Raw genomic sequence first — 13,406 nt, 5'->3', positions numbered from 1 at the left:
ACTCCAGTTTTCTTGCCTGGAGAATTCCATGGACAGAGGAGTCTGGCGGGCACTCCAGTCCCTAGGGTCGCAAAGAGTCGGACACGACTAGGTTACTAACACTTTCACATTTTCACTGAGCGCTGAATGCAGGTGGCATTGTTCTAGGCACCTACCATTAACTCATTTAGTCCTCACAACAAATTCCTGAGACAGATACTTGACTTATTCTGGAATTTTCCAAGGAGTCCTAGCTGCTTATCAAAGCATGCAGTAGGGCAGGAGCCTATAGAGGTGCTCGGGCCTGTGCCCTTGACCCAACGTTCTACTGTGCCTCCATCTTGTATGTCAGCTGGGGACATTAGGTGCAGATAGAGAAACCTGGACAGGGTAATCATAAAGTGGCTTTCTGAAGGATAAGGGGAGCTCATTAAGTCCACGAGAAGGTGGATTCTGGCTGGAGGCTGCCAATCCCATTTCTGTCCCTAAGCATTCGGGGAGATGATGTTTCTCAGCCTACCTTTCAGTTAGGCCAATGGAACAAGGTGGGAAGGGGGATGATTTACAGCTCTTCCAGGCCTGGCTCTAGGAGTCCTCGCCAGATCCTTGGCTTTCACTCTCCCTGTGAGGGGGAAGCCTGAGATGGGGAGCCACAGAAAAGAAGCAGCTGGGCCCCAGGTCACCACTTGGACCAATGCTGCCCCACTGAGCCCTCCAGCCTACATGGACCTGCATGTGACTGGGAAATGGACCTCACTGCATAAGCTGCTGAGAGGCTGGGTCTTATTTTCTGGAATGGCATAGCCTATTCTGATCAATAAAGTCAGATAACTAGGTTCAGTGACTTCACAGCCAGACACAGTGACCTAAATCACATTCCAAAACTGCTTCCATGGAGATACCAATGTTACCACTGGCAGCGAAGATACAGCAGCTTATATGAGCATCACTGTGATGCCAGACAGTGGTCCCTGTAGATGGAGCCACTGCTGGACCGCTGGGCCACAGCTGGAGAGCAGGGGCTGCCCCCATCCCTGCCCTAGTGTACAGCCTAGAGGGTTAACATGTGGTTCCTACCCTCAAAGGGCTAACTGTCCAGTTGGAGGAGTGAAAACCCATAAAAGGCTATGGTAATGGGAAAGAAGGTGGTGAGAGCTCAGAGATGCTGGACTCTGATTCCTGGAAGGAGACAGGCTTTTAGGTCAGGATGAGTGGCTTATGTGTTGTTGGGCTTCTGGTATATTGTCTAAATCTATGTCAAGTTAAGTCACTATCTTTTGCAATTCAAGAACCTAAGGAAAAGTATTGAAGATAAAAATGAGTATGAATTTATATTTATTAACAACAGCAAAGTATCCTACACCCCCAAGCTCAGTGTATGTATAGCTATGGATGTACATACCTCACCCTACTCTCTAAGCTGATTGCTAACTTCCTCCCCTTCTGAACAGCCCTATTTGGCAGAATGAAGCGAAAGACAGCTTTTATTTGTTGCTGTGGCTCTGAGCCATTACATTTTTTTAGATCTTTTATTATGAATGCGCTGAACGTATAATGAATGCAAACTCCTGCTCTTTAGTCAGTACTTTCTTTAATGATGCAATAACAACATCATCTGTGACTCTACTATTATTCTTGATCATTGCTTATTGAATTCAGTATCTGATAAGAGTTCTGAAAAAAAAATCCCACTGTATTAAAATGCTCTTTCAGGGGCTTTCCTGGTGGTCAGGTGGTTGGAAATCCACCTGGTAATGCAGGGGACACAGGTTTGATCCCTGATCCAGAAGGTTCCCACACGCCTCTAACAGCTAAGCCCATGTGCCGTGACTGCTGAAGCTCATGCACTCTAGAGCCCGTGCTCTGCAACATGAGAAGTCACAGCAATGAGAAGCCCACACACCCCAACTGAAGAGTGGGCCCCACTTGCCATGACTAGAGAAAGCCCTCGTGCACAACGACGACTGAGCATAGCCAAAAATATCAATAAATCAAATGCTCTTTCAGACAGGTTTATGGTTAAAACAGAGGGCTGTTAACACTGACTTTCCCCACACACATTCTTATTTTCTCATACCCATCAATCATTCATTCTCATGTCTGTTTCTCTGGTTAACAACATAAAACATTGCATTCATCAGTAACCACTTAAAATATAATCCCTGACAAAGTGATCACATGTTAGTAATCATACTTTTGTTATATGCTTGTGTTCCTGAGTCTTCCTGCATCCCTTGAAGTTTCCTATCCTGCACATCTTAATAAATGATTAATAAAGGAGAGCAAAAGATTGGAAATGAGTCAAATGTCCATAAAATGGAGCCTGCCTAAATAAATTACAGTACATCTCCCAGTGGAATACCATACAGTTATAGACAATAAGGAGGAGATGGTTCATGTTCTGAGATGAAATGATGTCCAAGGGTATATTAAAAAAGAGGCAAGCACAGAACAGAGTACAGAGAAGGCACTCTGATGTAAAGGAGATGTTAGAGCATGTGTTAGCTTGCAAAAGTATGAACTACCTCTGGGTGGATGTATCCAAGAATGAGAAAACATTTGTTGCCTGCTGGGGCAGGGGATGGGGGAGCAGAATTGTGTGGCTGAGAGACTGTGTCAAGATAGAGAATTTTCAATGTATATGCTTTATTTCTACACACTAAATTCTTTAGTGTGTTTTTGCTGAGGGTGAGATCTTTTATGTAACCACCATGCAATGATAAAAATCTGGAAATAGAACATTAAAATGCTATCATCTAATCCACCATGTTTTGGTAATTTCATCTGCCTCAATAATGACTTAGTAGTCATTTTTTCCCCCCACGTCTAGGACTCCACGAAGGAGCATATGTTGCATTTAGTTCCCTTTACTGTGTATTCTAGTTTCCTTTAATTTGGAATGCTTCCTTATGCTTTTCTTTTTGTCGACGGCAACCGTGATTAAGCCTTTTAAGCAGCTTCTCAGGCAGCAGATATAGACAACTGGGAGCTAGAACAGCAGAGCCTGAGGAATGGCTGTCAGCCTCAGCCTAGTTTGTGGTCTGATATATGGGAATCCTTTGAGTACTTCTTGAAGTGATGGAGTTCTTCCGGAGATGGTGAGAAGATGCTCCTGGGGCACAGGCATGGGCGAGTGGGTGCACAGTCATCATAAATTGGGTCCTAGTAGGAATTTAACCTTTTTTTTTGAGGGCACAGGCTGGTGAGGCTAGGTAACATTTAGGTTACAAACTTAGGTACATTTATAAAGGGATGTTGTCTATAGCTTTCATTAGAGTATTTTTTAGGCCTTTTATTATATGATATTTTAAACACATATAAAAGCAGAGGAAACGGTTTAATGAATTTATCACCCAGCTTCTTCCATTGAGCTGTCTTGCAACTTTTTTCCCAGTAAGTAAAATCCCTCATACATCTTATCTTTTTACCTTTAAATACTTCAGAATATATTTCCAACAGATAAGGTTTTTGTAAAATAAACAAAAAGAATGCTACCACTTCATTATCACATCTTATAAATTAATAATATTGTCTTAATAAAATCTCATATCAGTGCATATTCTGTTTAGAGTCTCTCATGATGTCTTTTTTTTTAAAATTTTTCCATTTATTTTTATTAGTTGGAGGCTAATTACTTTACATCATTGCAGTGGTTTTTGTCATACATTGAAATGAATTAGCCATGGATTTACATGTATTCCCCATCCCGGTCCCCCCTCCCACCTCCCTCTCCACCCAATCCCTCTGGGTCTTCCCAGTGCACCAGGCCCGAGCACTTGTCTCATGCATCCAACCTGGGCTGGTGATCTGTTTCACCCTAGATAATATACATGTTTCGATGCTGTTCTCTTGAAACATCCCACCCTTGCCTTCTCCCAGAGTCCACAAGTCTGTTCTATACATCTGAGTCTCTTTTTCTGTTTTGCATATAGGGTTATCGTTACCATCTTTCTAAATTCCATATATATGTGTTAGTATACTGTAATGGTCTTTATCTTTCTGGCTTACTTGGCTCTGTATAATGGGCTCCAGTTTCATCCATCTCATTAGAACTGATTCAAATGCATTCTTTTTAATGGCTGAGTAATATTCCATGGTGTATATGTACCACAGCTTCCTCATCCATTCGTCTGCAGATGGGCATCTGGGTTGCTTTCATGTCCTGGCTATTATAAACAGTGCTGTGATGAACATTGGGGTGCACGTGTCTCTTTCAGATCTGGTTTCCTCGGTGTGTATGCCCAGAAGTGGGATTGCTGGGTCATATGGCAGTTCTATTTCAAGCTTTTTAAGAAATCTCCACACTGTTTTCCATAGTGGCTGTACTAATTTGCATTCCCACCAAGAGTGTAAGAGGGTTCCCTTTTCTCCACACCCTCTCCAGCATTTACTGCTTGTAGACTTTTGGATAGCAGCCATCCTGACTGGCGTGTAATGGTACCTCATTGTGGTTTTGATTTGCATTTCTCTGATAATGAGTGATATTGAGCATCTTTTCATGTGTTTGTTAGCCATCTGTATGTCTTCTTTGGAGAAATGTCTGTTTACTTCTTTGGCTCATTTTTTGACTGGGTCATTTATTTTTCTGGAGTTGAGCTGGAGGAGTTGCTTGTATATTTTTGAGATTAATCCTTTGTCTGTTGCTTCATTTGCTATTATTTTCTCCCAATCTGAGGGCTGTCTTTTCACCTTGCTTATAGTTTCCTTTGTTGTGCAAAAGCTTTTAAGTTTCATTAGGTCCCATTTGTTTATTTTTGCTTTTGTTTCTAAAATTCTGGGATGTGGGTCATAGAGGATCCTGCTGTGATTTATGTCAGAGAGTGTTTTGCCTATGTTCTCCTCTAGGAGTTTTATAGTTTCTGGTCTTACATTTAGATCTTTAATCCATTTTGAGTTTATTTTTGTGTATGGTGTTAGAAAGTGTTCTAGTTTCATTCTTTTACAGGTGGTTGACCAGTTTTCCCAGCACCATTTGTTAAAGAGGTTGTCTTTTTTCCATTGTATATCCTTGCCTCCTTTGTCGAAGATAAGGTGACCATAGTTTCGTGGATTTATCTCTGGGCTTTCTATTCTGTTCCATTGATCTGTATTTCTGTCTTCGTGCCAGTACCATACTGTCTTGATGACTGTGGCTTTGTAGTATAGTCTGAAGTCAGGCAGATTGATTCCTCCAGTTCCATTCTTCTTTCTCAGGATTACTTTGGCTATTCGAGGTTTTTTGTATTTCCATACAAATTGTGAAATTATTTGTTCTAGTTCTGTGAAAAATACATTTGGTAGTTTGATAGGGATTGCATTGAATCTATAGATTACTTTGGGTAGTATAGCCATTTTGACAATATTGATTCTTCCAATCCATGAACACGGTATATTTCTCCATCTGTTTGTGTCCTCTTTGATTTCTTTCATCAGTGTTTTATAGTTTTCTATGTATAGGTCTTTTGTTTCTTTAGGTAGATATACTCCTAAGTATTTTATTCTTTTTGTTGCAATGGTGAATGGTATTTGTTTCCTTAATTTCTCTTTCTGTTTTCTCATTGTTAGTGTATAGGAATGCAAGAGATTTCTGTGTGTTAATTTTATATCCTTCAACTTTGCTATATTTGTTGATTAGCTCTAGTAATTTTCTGGTAGACTCTTTAGAGTTTTCTATGTAGAGGATCATGTCATCTGCAAACAGAGAGAGTTTCACTTCTTCTTTTCCTATCTGGATTCCTTTTACTTCTTTTTCTGCCCTGATTGCTGTGGCCAACACTTCCAAAACTATGTTGAATAGTAGTGATGAGAGTGGGCACCCTTGTCTTGCTCCTGATTTCAGGGGAAATGCTTTCAATTTTTCACCATTGAGGGTGATGCTTGCTGTGGGTTTGTCATATATAGCTTTTATTATGTTGAGGTATGTTCCTTCTATTCTTGCTTTCTGGAGAGTTTTAATCACAAATGGATGTTGAATTTTGTCAAAGGCTTTTTCTGCATCTATTGAGATAATCATATGGTTTTTATCTTTCAGTTTGTTAATGTGGTGTATTACATTGATTGATTTGCGGATATTAAAGAATCCTTGCATTCCTGGGATAAAGCCCACTTGGTCATGATGTATGATTTTTTTCATATGTTGTTGGATTCTGTTTGTTAGAATTTTGTTAAGGATTTTTGCATCTATGTTCATCAGTGGTATTGGCCTGTAGTTTTCTTTTTTTGTGGCATCTTTGTCTGGTTTTGGAATTAGGGTGATGGTGGCCTCATAGAATGAGTTTGGAAGTTTACCTTCTTCTGCAATTTTCTGGAAGAGTTTGAGTAGGATAGGTGTTAGCTCTTCTCTAAATTTTTGGTAGAATTCAGCTGTGAAGCCGTCTGGTCCTGGGCTTTTGTTTGCTGGAAGATTTCTGATTACAGTTTCCATTTCCTTGCTTGTGATGGTTTTGTTAAGATCTTCTATTTCTTCCTGGTTCAGTTTTGGAAAGTTATACTTCTCTAAGAACTTGTCCATTTCTTCCAAGTTGTCCATTTTATTGGCATAGAGCTGCTGGTAGTAGTCTCTTATGATCCTTTGTATTTCAGTGTTATCTGTTGTGATCTCTCCATTTTCGTTTCTAATTTTGTTAATTTGGTTCTTCTCCCTTTGTTTCTTAATGAGTCTTGCTAATGGTTTGTCAATTTTGTTTATCTTTTCAAAAAACCAGCTTTTAGCTTTGTTGATTTTTGCTATGGTCTCTTTAGTGTTTCTTTTGCATTTATTTCTGCCCTAATTTTTAAGATTTCTTTCCCTCTACTAACCCTGGGGTTCTTCATTTCTTCCTCCTCTAGTTGCTTTAGGTGTAGAGTTAGGTTATTTATTTGACTTTTTTCTTGTTTCTTGAGGTAGGCCTGTAATGCTATGAATCTTCCCCTTAGCACTGCTTTTACAGTGTCCCATAGGTTTTGGGTTGTTGTGTTTTCATTTTCATTCATTTCTATGCATATTTTGATTTCTTCTTTGATTTGTTGGTTATTCAGAAGCATGTTGTTTAGCCTCCATATGTTTGAATTTTTAATAATTTTTTTCCTGTAATTGAGATCTAATCTTACTGCACTGTGGTCAGAAAAGATGACTGGAATGATTTCAATCTTTTTGAATTTACCAAGACTAGATTTATGGCCCAGGATGTGATCTATTCTGGAGAAGGTTCCATGTGCACTTGAGAAAAAGGTGAAGTTGGTTGTTTTGGGGTGAAACGTCCTATAGATGTCAATAAGGTCTAGCTGGTCCATTGTGTCCTTTAAAGTTTGTGTTTCCTTGTTCATTTTCTGTTTAGTTGATCTATCCATAGTTGTGAGTGGGGTATTAAAGTCTCCCACTATTATTGTGTTACTATTAATTTCCTCTTTCATACTCGTTAGCGTTTGCCTTACATATTGCGGTGCTCCTATGTTGGGTGCATATATATTTATAATTGTTATATCTTCTTCTTGGATTGATCCTTTGAACATTATGTAGTGTCCATCTTTGTCTCTTTTCACAGCCTTTATTTGAAAGTCTATTTTATCTGATATGAGTATTGCGACTCCTGCTTTCTTTTGGCCTCCGTTTGCGTGGAATATTTTTTTCCAGCCCTTCACTTTTAGTCTGTATGTGTCCCTTGCTTTGAGGTGGGTCTCTTGTAGACAGCATATATAGGGGTCTTACTTTTGTATCCATTCAGCCAGCCTTTGTCTTTTCGTTGGGGCATTCAACCCATTTACATTTAAGGTAATTATTGATAGGTATGGTCCCGTTGCCATTTATTTTGTTGTTTCGGGTTCACGTTTATACCACCTTTCTGTGTTTCCTGTCTAGAGAAGATCCTTCAGTATTTGTTGAAGAGCTGGTTTGGTGGTGCTGAATTCTCTCAGCTTTTGCTTGTCTGTAAAGCTTTTGAGTTCTCCTTCATATCTGAATGAGATCCTTGCTGGGTAGAGTAATCTAGGTTGTAGGTTATTCTCTTTCATTACTCTAAGTATGTCCTGCCATTCCCTTCTGGCCTGAAGGGTTTCTATTGATAGATCAGCTGTTATCCTTATGGGAGTCCCTTTGTGTGTTATCTGTTGTTTCTCCCTTGCTGCTTTTAATATTTGTTCTTTGTGTTTGATCTTTGTTAATTTGATTAATATGTGTCTTGGGGTGTTTCGCCTTGGGTTTATCCTGTTTGGGACTCTCTGGGTTTCTTGGACTTGGTTGGCTATTTCCTTCCCCATTTTAGGGCAGTTTTCAGCTATTATCTCCTCGAGTATCTTCTCATGGCCTTTCTTTTTGTCTTCTTCTTCTGGGACTCCTATGATTTGAATGTTGGGGTGTTTCACATTGTCCCAGAGGTCCCTGAGGTTGTCCTCATTTCTTTTGATTCTTTTTTCTTTTTTCCTCTCTGCTTCATTTATTTCCACCATTTTATCTTCTAACTCAGTTATCCTATCTTCTGTCTCTGTTATTCTACTCATGGTTCCCTCCAGAGTGTTTTTGATCTCATTTATTTCATTATTAATTTTTAATTGACTTTTAAAAATTTCTTCTAGGTCCTTATTAAACATTTCTTGCATCTTCTCAATCTTTGTCTCCAGGCTATTTATTTGTAACTCCATTTTGTTTTCAAGATTTTGGATCATTTTTATTATCATTATTCTAAATTCTTTTTCAGGTAGATTCCCTATTTCCTCCTCTTTTGTTTGACTTGGTGGGCTTTTTTCATGCTCCTTTACCTGTTGGGTATTTCTCTGCCTTTTCATCTTGTTTAGATTGCTGTGTCTGGAGTGGGCTTTCTGTATTCTTGTGGTCTGTGGTTCCTTTTTATTGTGGAGGTTTCACCCAGTGGGTGGGGTTGGATGATTGGTTTGTCAAGGTTTCCTGGTTAGGGAAGCTTGTGTCAGCGTTCTGGTGCGTGGAATTGCATTTCTTCTCTCTGAAGTGCAATGGAGTGTCCAGTAATGAGTTTTGCGATGGGTCTTTGTGTTAGGTGTGACTTTGGACAGCCTGTATGTTGACACTCAGGTCTATGTTCCTGCGTTGCTAAAGAATTTGCGTGGTATGTCTTGTACTGGAGCTTATTGGCTCTTGGGTGGTGGTTGGTTTTCGTGTAGGTATGGAAGCTTTTGGATGATCTCTTATTCCTTAATGTTCCGTGTAGTCAGGAGTTTTCTGGTTTTCTCAGGATTTGGGCTTAGGTCTCCTGCCTCTGGATTTCAGTTTTATTCTTCCAATAGTCTCAAGACTTCTCCAACTATACAGCACTGATAATAAAACTTCTAGGTTAATGGTGAAAAGATTCTCCACCGTGAGAGACAACCAGAGAGGTTCACAGAGTTACATGAAAAATAGGAGAGGGAGGAAGGAGATAGAGGTGAGCAGGAGGAGAAAAAGGGGACTCAAGAGGAGAGAGACAGATCTACGCAGTTATCTGTTCCCAAAGTGTTCTCCGCAGCCCAGACACCCACAAAGATTCACAGAGTTGGATTGGGAAGAGAAGGGGAAAGGAGGAAATAGAGGTGTTCTGAGGTAGAAAACAGAGTCAAAAGTGGGAGAGTAATCACCACACTCCTGAATAGAAATGGGAACTGAATATTGGATTCTTAAATGACCAAAATTTATATCACATACTACTGAAAAACAAAGATTAAAAATCTAGTGTAGAGGTTAGACTCTTTGAAATACAATATTTAAAAACAAAAACACACAAAAAAATTAGAAATGTATATGAGGTTTGGTTTAAAAATAGGGTTTCTCTCTTTTTTTTTGGCAAGGTTATAGTGAAATGAAAATGAAAATTAAGGAATAATAGAGGAGTATTAGAGGACTTTAAAAGGAAATAGGAGAGAAAAACAAGAAAAAGAAAAAAAAATTTTTTCCCTAATTAAAAAAATCGTAAAAAAATATATGAAAATGAAAGTTGAGGAGTAATGGGGGAGTAATAGGGAATTTTAAAAGAAAATAAAAGAGAAAAAAAAGAAAAAAAAATTTTTTTTAATTAAAAAAATATATATATACATATATATCTAGGAATTTCTCTGGAGTTGTTGCGGTCAACGTAGGTTCAGTTAAATTTCAGATGGCTCCTCTTTCCAGCTTACACTTCTCGATATCTGTAGGCCCCTTCTGGTGTAGTCGGTGTTACCTTCAGGGATTTTAATCTGTTGCACCGGTCCTTTCTGAAGCGGTTCCCTTTGTTTATTTGGCTTCTGTTTGCCGTCTCTTTGGTGTCTAATTTCCGCCCTGACACAGGCGGGAGGAGGTGATCTCTTATTTAGGTTCTCTAGTTCAGTCCTGCTACAGGGAGGGCGGGGCGCTGCAGACAGACACCGCTCTGTGTGGATAGCGCTCACCGTGTTCCAGCCACACTGGGTTTGGCCCGCTCACGGGTGTCAGTGCTTTCACCTTCTACACTGCTCAGGCTCCCGGCTGCTCTATATGGAGCGGGCCCTGCATTGAGTGCGGTTCCAGTTTTCGGGTACTCCACAAAAGCGCAGATTCGGTTGCGCCTGCGTTTTGTGCCTTCCCCGGCCTGAGCGGTTCAGGCAGCCAGAGGCTTGGGCGCACTCTCCCCGGATGTGGCGCGCCTTTTCCCTCCGCGTCAAGCGGCCCAGGCAGCCAGAGGCTTGGGCGCACTCTCCCCGGATGCGGCGCGCCTTTTCCCTCCGCGGCGAGCGGCTCATGCAGCCAGAGGCTTGGGCGCAATCTCCCCAGGTACAGCGTGCTTTTTCCCTCCGCGGTCCAAGCGCGCGCCGCCAGTCGGGTCTCAGGAAGTCTTTAGATAGGAACTGGGGGCCTGTTTGCAGTGTGGGAGGGGGTGGCTTCTCTGGGGCTGAGTTTGCCCTTTTCCCCTCCCCCCTGCCTCCTACCTCCAGCGGGGAGGGGCCGGCTCATCTCTGGAGTTTCTCAGTCCCTTTGTTTTGCGAACCGCCGACAGTGTGTTCAGGCCGGTTAATTTTGACCCTTGCTATCCCACAGTTTAAAAAAGCTCCCTCCGATTGCTCTCAGGGTCTTCGGGCCGGTCCTTACCCTAAGCAATGCCGCCCGCTCCTCTCCGTTCCGCCCCCGCTTGTTGCTGGCGGGTACGGGCGTCTGGGGTACTTTTCTGCTGGGAGTTGCTTTTAGGCAGGTAATCTGTGGGCCTTGTTTAATTTTTCCTCCCAGTTAGATTGCCGAAAACTTACCCCAGTCCCGCCAGTTCGAGGGTTTCCTGGTGATTGGAAACTTCCTCTATTAAGACTCCCTTCCCGGGACGGGTTTCCGTCCGTAGCTCTTCTGACTCCCTTTTTATCTTTTATATTTTGTCCTACCTCCCTTCGAAGACAATGGGCTGCTTTTCTGGGCGCCTGATGTCCTCTGCTAGCGATCAGAAGTTGTTTTGTGAAATTTGCTCAGCGTTCAAATGTTCTTACGATGAATTTGTAGGGGAGAAAGTGGTCTCCCCGTCCTGTTCCTCCGCCATCTTGGCTCCTCCCTCATGGTGTCTTTTTTGTAGTTGGTTTATTTGTACTGAGATCTGAACAAGAAGCCATTCTGGTGTGGTCCTGAAGGACAGTAGTGGAGGAAAATACTCCCACGGGGCAGAACTTGACCCAGTGCAACTGGCATTCATTTGCCCGACGTTAGAGATGACCAGAGATGTGGATCAACTTTGATACATGGGCAGTGGTTAATAGTTTGGCTGGCTGCTCAGGGATTTGAAAAGAACACAACTTCATGATCACTGTGGGAAGGTTCCTGGGGAGAGGTGTGTGGATAACTCTCTTTGAATGACCACAGAATGTGAAGATCTATGTCCCAATTGTCACCTAAGAGTAATTATACCAGAGAAATTCTTCAGTAAGCAAGTAGATGAAATCATCTGTTCTCTGGAGGTTAGTTTCTTTTCCAAACAGTCTCTGTCCTTACAAAGGCCTCATGATCAAAGTGGCCATGGCAAGTAGTGATGGAGTGCATAGGCCCGACAGCATGGACTGTCCACCTCCTAAAGCCTCCCTGTCTGTGGTCCCTGCTGACTGGCCAACCTGCCAACAGCACACAGATCAACACCAAGCCTCCAACAGAGCACCATTCTTTGGGAGACTCAGTGAGCCACCTCTACCTTGTAAGGGATGGTATTTTTTTTTTTTTTTTAATTTTTATTAGTTGGAGGCTAATTACTTTACATCACTACAGTAGTTTTTGTTATACATTGATATGAATTAGCCATGGATTTACATGTACTCCCCATCCCAGTCCCCCCTCCCACCTCCCTCTCCACCCGATCCCTCTGGGTCTTCCCAGTGCACCAGGCCCGAGCACTTGTCTCATGCACCCAACCTGAGCTGGTTATCCGTTTCACCCTAGATAATATACATGTTTCAATGCTGTTCTCCTGAAACATCCCACCCTCGCCTTCTCCCAGAGTCCACAAGTCTGTTCCATACATCTGAGTCTCTTTTTCTGTTTTGCATATAGGGTTATCGTTACCAAGGGATGGTATTTTGATCTTCCTGACACAGGTCCTTACTCTTGACATGGGTTTGCTTTTCCTGCCTGCATTATTGTTTCCCAAACTAGTATCCGTGCATTTTGCTTTTCCTGCCTGCATTATTGTTTCCCAGACTAGTATCCGTGCATTGACAGGATAAGTTATCCACCAAGATGTTATTCTACCTTGCACTGCTTCTGAGGAGGAATCCATTTCATAGCCACTGAAGTACAGCAGTGAGCTCGTGCTCATGGAAGTCAGTGGTCTACTGCATCATCTTGACTACCGTATCTTTAGAGGAAGTCTTGAAATCAGGTAGTTTAAGTCTTGCCACTTTGTCCTTCTCTTAAGTGTTTTGTCTGTTCTATATTCTTTGCATTTTTCTTATAACTTTTAAAATAAGCTTGTCAATTTCTACCAAAAAATTTGCTGTGATTTGAATGGGATTATGTTGAATCTGTAAGGTGAAGTTTGAGTGAACCAACATCTTAACAATGCACATAGTATATTGCTCTTATTTAAGTCTTCTTTACTTTCTCTTAGCAATGTTTTGCAGTGTTTTGGTTTACAGGTCTTGCACATCCATTTTGTTATTTGTTCCTAAGTATTATATGGTTTCTGGTGCTATTGCTACTGTGATTTCAGGCTGGGTTTCCATCAAGGACATCTACTGATACTTGGACTAATATTGAGGCTCTTTTGGCTCTGGTTTCTGCTGAGCCTGTCTGGCCAACTGCTGCTGTGTCCAGGATCTTTCCCTTCCTCCATCACTTTATTGTTTGGTTCCTTAGACCTTTCTCCTGAAGTTTCCTCTTCTCTTACAGACACATTACTTTTGCTATAATCTTCATTGTAGTCTGGTTCAATAGCAGCCCTCTATACTATAGTTTCTCTATAGTTAAGTCGGAGGAGGATCAAGAGGAGTATCTTATCCAGGGTTTAAGGTGAGTAGCACTCCTGCCAATTTGCCCATTAATCTGC

Source organism: Odocoileus virginianus, chromosome 7, assembly GCF_023699985.2.
Source record: "Odocoileus virginianus isolate 20LAN1187 ecotype Illinois chromosome 7, Ovbor_1.2, whole genome shotgun sequence".
In the NCBI taxonomy this organism is placed as follows: domain Eukaryota; kingdom Metazoa; phylum Chordata; class Mammalia; order Artiodactyla; family Cervidae; genus Odocoileus; species Odocoileus virginianus.
Note: the sequence above shows the minus strand (reverse complement) of the source record.